Below are 14,004 nucleotides of genomic sequence, written 5' to 3'. Positions count from 1 at the left end.
TGTACAAGAACGCTCCACTCCGGTTAATTAACGTGTACGCCCCGGCACAAAAGGGCGAACAGCTGGAGGTTTTTCAGCAGCTCCCACTGCTGCTGGCGACCTCCAGGCCGGTCATTCTGGGCGGTGACTTCAACTGCATCATCAATGCGGCTGGACGATCCGGCAGGGCCGACAGTAGATTGGACGCTTCGTCCAGATCCCTGATGGAAACAGTTAAGGATGCCAAGCTGCACGACATCTTCAGCAACCCTGCAGACGGAGCGCAGCGTAGATACACCTGGTCGCGGCCAAACGGGTCCATCTGTTTCAGGATAGACTTCCTGTTTGTGTCCCGTGCATTCGCAGTCAGATCCACCGACGTCAAGCCAGTGTTTTTCTCTGACCACTGCCTCCTACTGGCTGACTGCCACTTAGAGAAGGACCAGAGGGTGGGCAGGGGGGCATGGAAGCTAAACGTGCAACTGCTGACCCCAGAGAACATTGAGGAACTCAAGAGGGATTACAAAGGTTGGAGAACCGTGAAACCCCTCTTTGAGTCCCTGACACCCTGGTGGGAAGCGAACAAGGGAAACATCAAGAGGTTTTTCATCCTCAAAGGCACCCAGAAAGCTAGAAAGGAACAGAGGGAAATGTCCCGACTCCAGAAAAACATGCAGAATCTGCTCCGGCTGCAGTTGATGGGGGTCGATGTCAAGGAGGAACTCCAAGAGGTGAAGAGCCAGCAAGCCTCGCTCTTTGCCTCGGAGGCCTCCAAGATCATCTTCCGTTCCAGAGTCCGCTCTGTGGAGCAGGATGAGACGTGCTCACGTTTCTTCTTCCAAAAGGTACACAGAGAACGCTCTGTGATTAGCAGCCTGAAGGAAGAAGACGGCTCAGTAAAGTCATCACAGTCCGACATTTTGAGGATCAGCAAATCCTTTTATGCCGAATTGTATGACGTGAAGCCCACAGACAGCACTGCCTCCCAGTCCTTCCTGGCCTCTATCACGAAGGTCTTAGACGACAGTACACGGGAGAGCCTGGACAAACCGCTAACTCCTGACGAACTGACTAAGGCCCTTGAGTCCTTCAAGAAGAGTAAAACTCCCGGAAGCGACGGCTTGCCAGTGGAGTTGTATTCGGCACTGTGGGACTGGATCGGCCCAGACCTTCTAGAAGTGTACGTGAGTATGCTCCTGGCCGGCAGTATGTCAGAATCCATGAGGAAAGGCATTATCATCCTCATCTACAAGCACAAGTGGGGGGATGGGAGAAAATTAGACATTGGTGACCCATTTCACTGTTGAATGTGGACTATAAGATTCTGTCCAAGGTCATCGCCAATCGGGTCAAGTCCGCTCTGGAATTGGTGATCCACCCTGACCAGACCTGCACTGTGCCGGGCAGGAAGATCTCTGACAGCCTCGCGCTGCTCAGGGACACGATTGCCTATGCACAGGACAGGGGTGTGGATACCTGCCTCATCAGCCTGGATCAGGAGAAGGCCTTTGACAGAATATCGCACACCTACATGGTGGATGTGCTCTCCAAAATGGGGTTTGGGGAGGGAATTCGAAATTGGATCCAACTGCTTTACACTAACATCAGTAGTGCAATCTCAATCAATGGGTGGGAATCAGATAGCTTTCCGATTAAATCTGGAGTCAGACAGGGCTGTCCTCTCTCCCCTGTCCTTTTTGTGTGTAGCATAGAACCCTTTGCTGAGTCCACCAGGAAGGATCCGGGCATAAGAGGAGTGACGATCCCAGGCAGTGGAGGCACTCAGGTCAAAGCCTCCCTGTGCATGGATGATGTCGCCGTCTTCTGCTCGGATCCGCTATCGGTGCGCAGACTGATCCACATCTGCGACCAGTTCGAACTGGCCTCGGGAGCCAAGGTAAATCGTGGGAAGAGCGAGGCCATGTTCTTCGGGAACTGGGCTGACCGATCCTTTGTCCCCTTCACCGTCAGGGCTGACGGCCTGAAGGTGCTGGGGATATGGTTCGGAGGGACCAGGGCATGCGTTAGAAACTGGAAGGAGCGAGTGTCTATGGTGCAAAGGAAACTGGGCATGTGGGAGCGACACTCCCTCTCCATTGCGGGTAAGAACCTGGTTATCAGGTGTGAGGCAGGTCTGGCCCATTCCACACTCTTGCGTGGTGACGATCACCTGAGCCATCTTCCGCTTTATCTGGAGGTCGAAAATGGATCATGTCCACAGGGACGCGATGTGCAAGCCTCTAGATAAAGGGGGAAAAAACGTGCCCAACATCGCCCTCATACTGATGGCCACCTTTGTGTGTGGCTGCATCAAGCGGTGCGTAGACCCTCAGTACGCAAACACCAAGTGTCATTACGTGCTGAGGTTCTACCTGTCCCTGGTGTTGTGAAGGATGGGTCTGGCCACGCTGCCGTGGAACGCTCCAAGTAGTTGGACCGTGACATACCACATGTCCCTGGTGGAAAAATTTATGCAGAGAAACACCTTTGACCACAAGTCCATCAGGCAGTGGTCGGCACGTAACGTCTTAGAGGCCCTGAGGGAAAAGGAGAGGGTGGATCCTGTGGGATGGTTCCCCGAGCAGACTGTCAAAGTCATTTGGCAGAATGCCTCATCGCCAGAACTTTCCAACAAGCACCAAGAAGTAGCTTGGCTGGTGGTGAGAAAGGCCCTCCCCGTCAGATCATTCCTACACGCCAGGAGTCTCACCCCCTCGGCACGTTGCCCTCGAGGTGGCTGTGGTGGGGAAGAGACAGTTGTTCACCTCCTTGTGGATTGTGCTTTTGCAAAGAAGGTCTGGAGAGAGATGCAGTGGTTTCTGTCGAGGTTCATCCCGAGCAGTTCTGTGACACAGGACTCTGTGCTCTACGGGCTGTTCCCAGGGACACACACCGATACAAACATCAACTGCAGTTGGAGGATCGTCAACTCGGTGAAAGACGCTCTTTGGTCTGCCCGAAACTTGTTGGTCTTCCAGCGCAAAGAGTTGTCCCCGACCGAGTGTTGCAGACTGGCACATTCCAAAGTCCAGGACTACGTGCTGAGGGATGCACTAAAGCTTGGGGCAGCTGCCGCAAAGGCGCAATGGGGAAGGGTCGCTGCCTAAGACCTTTCTGCCACAGTGTACCGAGGGGCTGGGAACTGTGTAGAGCCCCTCGGGCTGTACAGCCCAAAATGAGTGTCTGCAAATGATTGTAATATTCATTGTTTGTACTGATGCACCTTGTGATACATGTTGTAAAAGTTGAACCTGATTGTACCTTTGTAATGGTGATTTTGAAAAGGTTTGGAATGTGGTTGAAGATATTTTATGAATAAAGTATATTTTTGCAAAAAAAAAGGTGTTTAAAGTTTTAATAAAATTTTTAAATAAAATTTATTGGCATGTCCCAGCTCATGTGACACTGTCACATGAGGGGACGTCTTAAAAAAAATTTTTTTCTTTAGTTCAATTTTTTAAAATTTTAATAATCTCCCTGAGCTCTATGCCTCAGGGAGATTTCTGCGCTCTTTCGCGTGCATTCGTGAAAGAGCACAGGCCCGTCTCAGCCTACTCCCTCCGCCCACACAGGGTGTGCTCAGCTGGGCGGGCCTTAATTGATCCGCCCACATAAAATGGCGCCGCGCAGCTGATTGCAGGCGGCGATGAACTCTGAACTGCAGACCATGCAACTTCCATGCCATTATTTCTGGAAGGCTGTGTTTGCTGTCAATGCGGCCCATGTGATGTCATTGCGAGCGATGGAGATCAGAATTCTACTCATTCCCCCAACCTCAGCGTGATACTTAGCCTTCCATTTAGTTTCTTGTTCTTTTTAGGATTTTGGAAAGGGCTAGTTTATTCAGCCAAAAAATACAATACCCGTTTTTGCATGTTCCTTTAGCTTTATTTTTTCAATGGCAAGCACCCATTTCAAACAAGTGAGCATGTAGTACATAGAGACTGAGACTTCAAACTCACTTTAAAATGCAATAGAGCAGATTTTCATGTTCTTGCTTCTGAAGCTACTGAAACACCTGGATACAGCCACAATTAAAAATGGGTTGGGAAATTGGCTGTCTCGCTTATGCGTATGTGATCCTCCTCATGTGATTTTTCTCGATGCTCTGTACCTGGATGATTAAAAATGCCCAAGTTAAGAACACACACAATCTGCACCAAATGTTTAAAAATTCAATGAGACTACTAAATATATAAGATTATGTTTTATCTTACCTCAAATTCTAAGTGGCCATTTAAATTTGTGCATCTGCTTTCCATTGTCGGCAAGATTCAGTTTTTGGTTTTCTGCGCATGAGTGGACATGTGTATATGTGTAGATGGGTGTCAGTGGCCATCTTGTGTTGGCAGGACACAGGGTTTCTGGAATTCTCCAAGGATGTGCCTTTGGCTCTTCCTTTTCCTCATATCTTGGTGACATCATCTAGAGATGTGTACAAATATACTGTATTTCTTCTTGCCTGCCACTGCTCAACCCCTACCCTATCTGTAACTGCATTGAAGACAATCTACTAGGAATACAATTTTATCCAAAATGTAATTGGATTTAAGTCATGTGTTTTACTTCTTTAGCCTTGTTAAAATTGATTAAAATTCAAAATAAACAGCCAGAGAAATTTCTTTTTAAGAAAACAATGAATAGTTCAGTTATCGGTATGTTGAGGCATTGATATTTGGCACTATGAATTTACAAAGGTAGAATAGAGGGTTTTGTCGCTCCATGGTTATGAATTGGTAATCTTGGCTCTGCTACAGTCAGATGGATTGAGTAAAAGTTAGTTGTTTCCTTAGTAAAGGAGAGAAAATCTTTCAAAATTGAGTGTGCCACTCTGCCTCCAGCTTTGAACAAGCTTGTTGAAATAGAACATTTGATTGCAGGTGATTTGTAGCTCCAAAACCTCAAAAATTGCACTTCCTTTTGGCATCCCACCATTTTAAACTTCTAAGTTATATGCTTAGGACTTCCTGGATAGCAGCCAACTTAGTGAAGTATGAATTTCTGCATTATTATGTTTGTCCACATCCTAAAATTTGTCAAAGGTTCCTTCATTATTCATTCTCAAATGGAGGGGTTACTGGCAAGGGGGACGTTTAGTGCCTGGCTCTGATAACTGAATTGCTAGGCTACTTCTGAGGACAGTTAACAGTCAACTATTGAAGACATGTATAGGCTGGTCCAGGTAAGGACAAAAGGCTTCCTTCCCCGAAGGACATTGTGAACCAGCTGAGTTTTTGTCGCAATCCATTGGTTCATAGCCACTTACACTGTTAATAGCTTTTAAAACAAAATTTGGATAAAACTGAATTCAAATTTTTAAATGGCCATGGTGGGATTCGAACACATAGGGCAGAATTCTTACTTCGATGGGTGGGAGGGCGGGCCCCACCGACTCGGCGGTGGGCGGGCAGCTGTAGCCCACCGCTGAAACGGGGCCCGCCACCATTTTGAGTGGGCGGGCCAATTAAGGCCTGTCCAGCAGCCTGCCCGACTGGAAATGCTATGCGCTTCCTGTGCGGGAGGTGGAGGGAATTCCCATCTGTCAAAGTGCGCTCTTTTGCATGCGCGCGAAAGAGTGCACTGCTCCCTGAGGCAAAGTCCTGTCTCAGGGAGATTTGTGAGAGGTAAGTAAACTCTAAAAATAGATAAATGTTAAAATTATTAACATGTCCCCCCCATGTGACAATGTCACACAAGATGGGACATGTTAATAATAAACACACAAAATTTATTAAATTTTTAAAAAACGGACATGAAACTTCATCCCACCAGTGGATGAAGTTTCATTAATAATCTGCAGCCCGCTGGGGCTCCTGGCCTGCCCGCCAGCCTTAAAGTTGGCTGGGCAGGGTGTTTAATAAGGTTAATTAGCCTGTCAATGGCCTTAATTGGCCATTGACAGGTTGGTTGGCGGGCGGACAGCTGATTTCGCTGTCCACTCGCCTTCGTGAATATTTAAAGGGACTGGGATGATGTCGGTGGTTCCTCCCGATGTCATCCCGTGTCATTTTCCCCTCGGCAAGTGGGCCCCGCCGCCAAATAGTCGAGGGGAAAATCCTGGCCACATTCTGTGGATTATCAATGCTGTTTGGGAGAGGAAGGAAGGAACTGCCTTTGTAGAAATGTTTTGTTCTACATAGACATGAAAAGCATTTATTGAAAATGATTCCCATGCTGAGATAACACATTGTGTCTTACTCAGGAATGTGACATTGGAGGTATCAACTGTAGAAGTTATCAACAGTACTGTAATCATACCAGAATGTTTTTCAAACTGTGATTGCCTACTTCAATGCTAAATAAATTCAGCAAATTATTCAGAAGTGAGACTAGTTGGCACCAGTTAGTACTTGTTGACTAGACAACACATTTGGACTATTTTAGTAAATGAGTGGAAATTGTAGCCCCCAAGCGTGTGATGACATGAAAGCCTACTTATTTTGGGAAATGTCGGTTTACATTTATGGGTAAAGCAGCAGTTTAAGGCTGGCGACAATACAATATTTCCACAGGCTGGACTGTAACACTTGAACAATTAATTTTATGGTAATTATTTAATTTCAAATTAAATACAACATAGACATCGGTAACAATGGAAATTGAGGCTAGAAGCTATGTGTTAAAAATGCAGGTTTTGTTTTGATTAACAACAAATGGGAATGGTGTGACTTAAAATGATTAGAGAATTGTTCTTGTAGAAAATTAATTTTACAAAAATTGTTTCACACTCCCCATTGAAAAGTTTTGCCAAGAGATATTGCACATAAATTTAACTATTTTAGTTAATTTTCAGTGTAATCAGTTGCAGTATTGTGACTAATACAAAAGAATATATCTTATAAAATTTTATAGTTTAACAGGACAGATTTCATTTTCAAAATACAATTGAGCCATTAAGTGTATGTCACTTATCCTTGCACTTGTCTTTAGGTTAAACCTCTTGTCTGTTTGTGTGTGTTCAAGCATCTGGATCTCTGTTGGTTCAGTGGACACCGGCCTGTGGTGCTTCGAATTTTATTTTACCTCTGCTTTTTATTTCTCTGCTTTGGCCTGCCTTGTTGTGATCTGCTGAGGTTGGACCTTTATTGTCTGTGTTAATCGCAATTACCATTTGTTGGAACAGCATGGGTTCTACAAAGGCAAGAAAAAAGAAATGTAGTGATTTGGGCATATAGACAACTGTCTTCGAGCATTTTTAAGGTTTAATGTTTTGGTTGGAAAACATCATCTTTTTTTGCTATAATCTAGGCATAGTTGGAAATGAAGGGCTGGAGGGGAGTGTGGCATCCTGCTTTGGAAATTTTAAATCATAGACACAGCACATTTGTCTTCTGCATGTATTGCTAAGCTGCAGCTGCCAGATAGCAGTTGAAGGCTTAAACTGGTATGCAGGCAGAATTGTCGACTTCAGAGCAATTTAACCATGTTTTTTTTAACCAACTGAGGCTGTGAGGTCATTTCGGCAGGAAATGCACATGCCTTGCTCCTGGTGAGCAGACAGCCAATTTCAATGCTGCCTTTCACGTTTGGAGAATGGAAGGAAAAAAGCTATAAAAGAGGAAGTTTGAGTCTGGAAAAGAAACATTGAAACACAAATGAAGTTTCTGGCCTAAAGCAAGTTACTTTAAAACAATTTGCACTAGTTTTGAAGTGGAACTTTATTTTGGAATTTTTTTCCAAAGCAAGGTTTTTTTTGGAAGTTTGTTATCAAACACATCAGAATTAAGCAGACTGGATGTAGTTGGAATACAACAGAAATATCTGTTAATTGACATCTACGGTACAACTCAGCCACAGCACAGAGTTGGTAATGTGCTTCGTCTATGCTACATGACAGGAAGTTGTTTTTAAGAGGATGATAGTTAAGTTTATGGATTAGAGTTGATGTAAACTAGAAAATACACCTTAAGATATGCAGTTGCTGGTATGTTTTGCTTCTTTTCTTTTAAAAGTCCGTGTTTGTCTACAGGGTTTGGTTGCAGTTTGGGGATTTTATTTCACTGACTCCTTCAGTAAAAAATTGTGAGCATGAGTTTGTTGTGAATGCTGGCAATGAGATTGAAAGGAAGTTTTCTGATTTTTGTAAAAATACATAAACCAGGTACATTGTTTTAATGGACCTATTGCTGGGTCAGAATTCTTTCAAATGATTAATTGCAGTGTTGTGATGTTGTTTAAATCATTGTGTAGCGATTTTAAATAAGTCGATCAACTTTATTGTAATTGTCGTATTTCTTTCTGAAGTCAATATAAATTGTAGGAAGTTGTGTCTGCTATAGGAATTGCACTAAAAGAAAATGCTCTTATTTGGAACTTGCTTAAGGATTCATGATTCAAATAAAGTTTAAACATTATGCAGAGCAGTTTTCAGCAATTCGGACTCTTTATCATTCTCAGTGTTCAGTTTTAGCTGCAACATTCTACACTGGATTTAATTAACTGAATTTGGATGAAATTGGTCCATGTCAGCAATGTGAAACAGGCTTGTAGCGAATTGGCAACCCATTTTTCAGCCAGTTTTTATTTTCCATTGACTTGGGAAATAGTGCAAAGATTTTTAATTTCAAACCAAGTAAAAGTAGATTTCCTGTGAATGCATTTGACACTGTTGGCATGAACCAATTTTGCCTTCTGTGTCTTTAACTTCATACTCAAATTGGTATGAAATATTAACACTTGAAGTAAAGGAAGTGCTATATATGTTGACACATTATTACAAAAGAACATTGATCATGAGAGAGAACAATGAACTTTGCAATACAACCAGGTACTGGCATTTTTGTGAAGCAATAAGAGTCTTGTATTACCGAGGAGTTACTTCCATTCCACTGCCATAATTTGCATGTAAACAGGATTTTTGTCGTTCTTCTAGTAAGTTATAATGAAAGTGTGCAGCAGCTCCAAGGAAATACCAGTCCACTGTGTTTTCATGTTTTAGCTGAAATTTTAGCGAACACAGATTAAAGATTTATCAAAACTAATATCTATTGCCATTTGTGGTAGAGAATTCCAAACTTTGACCACGCTTTTGCATGTAGAAGTGATTCCTAAATTCACTCCTGAAAGACCTGCCTCTAGTTTTAGGCTAAATCCCCTAGTTCTAGACTCTGCAACCAACTGAAATACTTACTCCTTATCTACTCTATATCTCTTCTTGATATCTTTGCTCAAATCACCCCTTAACCATCTAATTTCCAGGCAACACAACAGCCTTCATTTGTGTAATCTCTCCTTGTAGTTCAGGTATCAATCTGGTAAATCAGTATATCCTTCCAAAGGTCTGGTGCCCAGAACTGCTCACAGTGTTCCAGGTGTGGTCTAAGCAGAGCTGTAGCATAACTCCTATCCCTTTGCATTTTAGTCCTCTAAGTACAAAGACTAGTAATCTATTAAATTTATTGATTATTTACTGAACTTGTTCATGACATTTAAATGATCTGTATACATGGAACCGCACCCCAAATTTCTATGTACCTCCACGGTTTCTAGCTTTTCATCATTTATCAAGTATTCTGTTCTGTCCTTTTTTTAATGTCCAAAATTGATGACCTCATACTTGCCGATATTGAAAAATCTGTTTATAACAGTTCTGTCCCTTCACTTAATCTATTAGCATCTCTTTGTCTTTTCCCATCTAAATTGCTTACATTGTTATCTGCCTTTTGTATCATCAGCAAATATGGATATATATTTCTATTCCTTCATCCAAGTTGTTAATACATACAGTGAATAGTTGAGGCTCCAACATGGATCCTTGTGGGACACCACTGGTCACATTTATCAATTTTAGAGTACCTACCCATTATTCCTACTCTGTCTTCTGCCACTCAGCCAATTTTCTAACCAAGGAATTCCATGTTTCAGCTTTAGCCGACAGTCTCTTATGAGAAACTTTATCAGATGTCTTCTATAAATAACACCCATAGACATTGCCATGTCCACTACTTTAATTACATCTTCAAAAATTTAATCAGCTTCATCAGGCATGACTTATCCTTTATAGAGCCATGCTGGCTCTCGCTGATCAGCTGAAAATTTTCAAGGTATAAAGTCACTCTACCCTTACTAATAGACTAATAATTTCCTGATAACAGCTACTAGGCTAACTGGTCTGTTATTCCCCAGTTTTACCCCCCCCCCACCCCCCCACCCTCATCTTAATTAACAGGGTAATATGTGCAACTTTTCAATTTAAAGCAATGGTTCTAGATTTGCGACAACTTTGGAAGATTATATTTGGGCATCTGCAATGTTCTCAGCTTCTTCCTTTAAAATCTGGAATTGAAACACCTGGTGCTGGGAATTTGTCATTTTTTAGTGAATTTTTTTTTCATCATTGTTATTTGGTTAATTTTGATGTGTCCCTGATTCAGTGTTACTTGCCTGTGGGATGTCTGGAATATTATCCTCCTTCCTCTACTGTAAATACTGACGTACAATAATTATCAGTCTATCCATCATTCTCTTATTTTCAGTGGCAATATCAGTTATCAGTTTTCATGGGAGAAGCATTAGCCCTGACCACCCTCTTGTCCCTAACATAATTGTAAAATCTTTTTATTGTTTCTGATATCCTTGAGTTTCTTTTCATACTCCCTTTTTTTGTAACTCTTACTATCTGCTGCTTTACGTTTTGTTCTTTGTACCTTTCCCATTCGACAGGAATGTGCTTTTTCTTTAAGTTTTATGTTGTCCCTTACTGCTTCATTCATTTATAACTTTTTTTTCTCAAGAAGAGGTCTTGCCCTTTAGGAGTGTATACTGATTCTGTATCACATTTCTTTATGAAGGTTTCCCACTAGCTTCTGTCATTCTACCCATTAACAGATTTGCTCATTTTACCATGGACAGTCTTTACCATAAAGTCAGCCTTACCAAAACCTAAAATCCTACCAACTGTTTTGCATTTCCCTCTTTCAAGCACCACATTGAGTGTGATCATTTGGCTTGTTGCTCTTTATTAAATCTAATATGGTCTTCCCCCTTGTTGATTCTGGGACATAATGTTGCAGAAACTAAGAAAATCCACTACTTTTTTGGTGACAACAGACACAGTTGTGTTGCACCCTTAATTGAATAGCTTGTCACCATAAACCATTTAGGCTTACACCTGTAAACTGGTTTCTTGGACGAGGTACCATGTTGTTGACCATGAACCAGGTCCCAGCATGAGAGACTGAAAAAGAGGACTGGGAAAATTTAAGGTTGTGCTAATGGTCTGATCAGAACTTGGTGGGGGGTGTTGGCGAAGCTTGAAAGCCTTTCCTTCCCTTATTCAATAGAACCTGCTGACTAGAATGCCATATCTTTTTCAAATAATTCAAAATATTTGCATTTATATTAAAATGGGCTGGATTTCTATGTAATAACAGGAATAGGCTATTCAGCTTCTCACCTGTTTCTTCATTCACAGTTAAATAATGGCTGATTCATTAGCTGCCTTTGATCCATATTGTTTGATACCCTTAACTAAAAAAGAATCTGTCAAACTCAGTCTTGAATTTCAGTTGACCTAGTGTGAGCAACCTTTTGGGTGGGAGAATTCCAGATTTACACTACAGGTTGTCTGAAAGGAAATGAGGGTGACCGAGGGGCTAAAAAGAGTGAGGAACCCAAGGTAATTAGCACCAAAAACTATTGGAGAACTTAAGTGATGAAAAGCTAACCAATCCCCAGGACCTGATGACCTACACCTTAAAGTTCTAAAAACCATAGTTATGATTTTCCAAAATTTCCTAAATTCTATAATGGTCCTAGGGCATTGGAAGTTACCAATATTTGGATTTCTAGCAAGCATTCGATAGGTGCAACACAGAAGATTGATGCCCAAGATGAGGTCTCTTGTAGTTTGGGGTTATATATTACCATGGATGGAAGATTGGTTGATTGGAGGCAGAGATCAGGGATAAATTGGGAATGTTCACATTGGCAGGCTGTAGCTGGTGGAGTGCTGCAAAGGTCAGTGCTGAGGCCTCAGCTATTTGCAATCAATGTTAATGACTTGGATAAAGTGCCCGAAATATCAATTTGCTGCGATGTAAAGTTAGTTGGGAGTGTAAGCTATGAGGAAGATACAGAGTCTGCCAAGGGATATAGATTGGTTTAAGTGAGTGGGCAACAAGGTGGCAGTTGGAGTATATGTGGGGAAATGTGAAGTTATTCACTTTGGTATTAAGAATAGAATATTTTTTAAAAGGTGTGAAACTTGTAAATGTTGATATTCGGAGACACTCTTAAAAGGAATATTAGCATGCAGGTACTGCAAGTAATTAAGAAGGCAAATGGCCTGTTAACCTTTGTTGCAAGGGGTTTGGAGTACAAGAATAAGGAAGTCTTGCTACAATTGACTTTGGTGAGACCACTTCGTACTCCGTACAGTTTTGGAGGAAGGATATACTTGCATTGGAGGAGGTGCAGCGAAGGTTCACTAGATTGGTTTCTGGGGTGAGTCAATAGTCCTATGATGAAATGGTGAGTAAATTGCACCTATACTCTATACTATGAATCTTTGCAATTCTTTACCACAGAGGATTGTGTATTCCCCATCATTGAATATATTTAAGTCTGAGATGGACAGATTTTTAGTGTCTCACATGAAATGGGGCTGGATGGGAAAGTGAAGTTGAGGCAGAAGATGATTGGCAGAATAGACTCAATGGGGCGTATGACCTACATCTTCTATTTCTTACCTATTAATGGTCTTAACTCTAATCTTAAAATGTGCTCCTTTGTTCTGCGTTTACCCAAAATAGGAGATAGCTTCTCTGAATCTGCTATTGTGAAATCACTTAATCTTTTTAAACATCTAGGTTAGATCACCTCTTTCAATGTTCTATACTTAAGGGAATACAAGCCAAGGTTATGAAACTTGACTTCCCAATGTAATACTTTAAATCCTTTTATCATTCTTCTGAATCTGCACCGTGCCCTCTAAGGCCAGTCTATAGTCTTCAAGTTGTGGTATGTAAAACAGACGCGGTCTGACCAAGGTTCATACCACAAAGCATAATTTTTTCTTTGAATTCCAAACTCCTTGAGATAAGGGCCAACATTTCACTAATCTTTTGATTACTTTTTGAACTATATTTTAGTGATTTGTGTGCCTTGATAGCCCTATCCCTGGACTATTCTAGTTTCTGGTCCCTCGTCATATCCTGATTTGCCTGTCTTGGATCCAAGTTGGATAACCTCACCGTTCTGTTCACTCACTTAATTTGTCTTTGTCACTTTGAAAATTTCTGCTCCCATCTGCACAACTGAGTGTGCTACCTAATTTATTGTCACCTGCAAACTAGTATATACGACTCATTGTTCCTTCATTGAAGCCGTTTGATATATTGTGTTGAAAAGCTGGGGCTGCAGTACAAATTCCTGTGGAACAGCACTTGTTATATTCCACCAGAGTATACTTGCTTTATCATTGACTTTTACCTCCTAACTAATTACTAATCCATGTTGCAAGGTTACCTTTTAATTCCACGTGTTCTCTTTTGCTAATAATCCAGTAGCTTTGTGGTAATAATCCAGTTGTTTTTGTTTTTAATTATAATGTTTTTATAGTTTTATGTATGATTTTTAAAAAAGACTTCCATTATGCTGAGAGACCTCTTCCAAGACATCTTAGAAGCTGAAATACTTGCCTTTTTTAAAAATGAAGTGTTTTTTTGATGCTAGTCAAGGTGATGAATATCAGCCCTGGGAAAAGTCAATTTGAATCACTCCTGGGCTGCAAGCAAGATGGGTCAAGCACATATCAACACACTTCTTTAGAATTTTCCATCAATGTGCTTTTAAGCCTGATCCTGGATTTGCTATTTAATCCACCAATGACATTTCAATTTCTCTCACCAGTCACCTTCGTGGCCTGAGTTTGATTTCCAATTTAGAACTAGTATGCAGAGGTTTATGTTGTTGATGTAATTGCAATAGGAACTGTTAAACAAGGCAATAACACATCAATGTGAAAATATCTTAAACCACATAAAGGAAATGAAAGACAGCAATTTTTGTGTGGAAAGGGAAAGA

The 14,004-nt window shown here is 41.6% G+C and overlaps 1 protein-coding gene across 8 annotated transcripts in view; it reads left to right on the top strand.

Annotated features, from left to right (window-relative positions):
- LOC144685938 (rap guanine nucleotide exchange factor 6-like) overlaps positions 1-14,004 on the top strand; it is a 412,496-nt gene that overhangs the window by 124,206 nt on the left and 274,286 nt on the right. The window contains exon 1 of one of the 8 annotated variants that reach the window (XM_078550988.1): positions 7,492-7,597. The exons of 6 other annotated variants lie outside the window; for them this stretch is intronic. The gene's annotated coding sequence lies outside the window, so the exon portion shown is untranslated. One more of the 8 variants, XM_078550987.1, reaches the window with a different exon arrangement.

Source organism: Cetorhinus maximus, chromosome 10 (genome assembly GCF_964194155.1).
Source record: "Cetorhinus maximus chromosome 10, sCetMax3.hap1.1, whole genome shotgun sequence".
Taxonomy (NCBI): domain Eukaryota; kingdom Metazoa; phylum Chordata; class Chondrichthyes; order Lamniformes; family Cetorhinidae; genus Cetorhinus; species Cetorhinus maximus.
Note: the sequence above shows the minus strand (reverse complement) of the source record. Positions and strands in the feature narration are given on the sequence as shown.